The sequence below is a fragment of the Notothenia coriiceps genome, unplaced genomic scaffold (assembly GCF_000735185.1).
Source record: "Notothenia coriiceps isolate Sejong01 unplaced genomic scaffold, NC01 NC01_scaffold00000339, whole genome shotgun sequence".
Lineage (NCBI taxonomy): Eukaryota > Metazoa > Chordata > Actinopteri > Perciformes > Nototheniidae > Notothenia > Notothenia coriiceps.
Window position 1 is genome coordinate 9,701,668 of NW_011333040.1, and position 2,520 is coordinate 9,704,187.

The following is a 2,520-nucleotide window of genomic DNA, read 5'->3' on the forward strand; positions in this document are numbered from 1 at the left end:
GTTTAAGGATTTACGAATGTCAGGCTTGACAGCGGGAGCCAAAGAAAGTCTCACGTCTGTGTCACATGTCGGACGGTGATTAATCCGGCCCTGAGGAACGGCACAATGAGTGCAGGGAATGTAACATGAGTGTGTGGGTGTTCTGTGTTATAACAGTCCATCAGAGGAGGACAGAATGATCACTGGAGGTTAAGATGCTCCTGGGAAGAGAGGAGAGCAAGAGGGCAGCAGGTTCACATCTCAAGGAGGACTCAGCAGGACACACAATAGGCCAAGGAAAGTGTGTTCTCCGACCCACACGTATAATGGTCGAGTATTGACGCAGGAAGCATCGAGTCCTTTTTGAAGTGTTACCAAAAAGTAGCATGTAGTTTGCCTTTTACGTGGTATGCTTGAGTTGCATCCTAACATGTAACCACAATATAAGCCTAACCCTTAGCTCAGTGTAATCTATCAATAACCTCAACCGTACCTTAGTTGTTTTGGATTACATCTCCATTTATGAGAAATTCTATTTTTGCCCTTATTTTGACCCATTTTAACAGATGTTTTTAGGATAATGGGCTAGGATATTTGCTTCTATGCAAGAACAAAGCGGTTTGATAGGTGCCTGCAATTTCCATGCAACTTTAATTGCTGGGATGGTCTGACTGTGTTATTCTTTTAGAATGGTAATCTTGCCCAGCGGTCAGATATGTTATATAACATTCTGAATTCCAAGCGTCACCATCAGTTGCTTCATGTGAACTTGCTTTAATGGTTTATTTACATGTGATTCAATGTGTCCGATGGAGGCTGACTCTACCCTGCTGCTATCAACAAATCGCAAACACACTTTAGCACGTTTCAGGTCTTTTGCCCCATGAAGAATCCTCATAGATAAATAACTGTTATCTTCTGCATCTTATCACAACAAGTCCAAACTGGAGGCTACAGAAAGTCAAAAGACGCCACAAATACCTAAAGAAAAACTACGACAGGTTCTTGATCTGGTGATATATAAGACTACAGTAATCTATTAATCAATATTCATCCTGGTGTATTTATGTCTCTTCGCCCCTCAGATCCAAGCACACATAAATCCCCTTGAACCATTATTCTGCTTTTAAACGGTTGCTTCACTTTGAGAGTGCGGCGGCTAACATGATCCCTTAGCATTTAATAGCTTACATATGCTGTGCTGGCTGGCTTCTCACTGCCTTAGTAGGAACCTGAGCGCGGTTATGGGCCAGGACAACTACACGTGCGCTCCTATGTGTGCGTGTTTTTCAACATCTCCTTGTCAAGTTATTCATTAAAGGTAATGAAGCGGGTTGGGTGGAAAAGACGATATAGTATAGCGTGCTGTTTAGAATGTGCACAGTGCATTTGTCATTCTTCTACGCATCCAGGTATTGAAAGTTATTAAATGCTAATGTTGAGTTTGATCCAGGCTTTGTTTTTTTTCTTTGTATGGTTTTGGATTTTTCGACACCATGAGCTCATTAACGAATGTTATAGAGCCAACCATGACACATCAGATTTCAGAGCCCCTCGTAAACTCACCGGAAGTCAAATTAGTTTTAGTTTACTGTGGAACGCACCATACCTTCCCCCCGAAGAACTCCACTCGTTCATCTTCTTCGTAAAGCACGAGCCTGCGATCAGATTGTAGGGGCCAAAAAACGGCCCAATCTTATCCATGCTACCTTAAGAAAATTCACCTATTCTAAAAACCCAACGATGCATTCGGCTAATTCAAAAGCTTAAACATTGTTTAACTTATTCAAATGGTCTGTTGCATAGTGTTAAGGGTAAGTAAGACTTTATTATAGTGAACACGTGCAGGGCCAGGGCAAACTGTCCTTGACAGGCCGTACTGTTGGTTAGCTGAGGAAGGGTATTACGATGAACACAAGTCATGTTCAGTACAGCTTTCTAACATTACAATGATTGCTATGCAAGGAGGCTGCCTGGTATATTTTTTGATACATCTCCGCTCAGGCGCCTCCTCACACACCCACACACCATCCAACTGGGTCTAGCCTTTCACCCACACTTGCGCCCAGGCATAGCCGATCATGTCACAGGGAAGACAGTGGATATCTGGTCAGCCTTGTAGATAGAAAGCTATAGGAAGGCAATTATGTAATTCATAATGCTTCAAACAACCACTGGTGTCCCGATGCCTGAGCTGGTTTCTGATTACCTAGCTTTCTGCATCGGAAAATGTAAGCTTCTTACCCTCGCCTCATCTTACTGCAAAGGAGGCAAATGTGCATAACTGCTCACTGTGCTATTTATAGTATGTATGAGGGCACCCGAAAGGCAAAGAAAGCATCACAATTAGAAATGAAACACAAAATGGCAAATAATTCCCCCAAGAGAAGACCGGAATAAAAACACTCCGGCGATGACTCTCGCTTTCCCAAGCCGGAACACTGCCTGTCATTTAGGGGCTGAATGATTGTTTTGTTTAAGAATAATAATTTATCACAACGTTTTTTAAGGGTGGCGTCTCATTTATTGCAGCCACAGTTT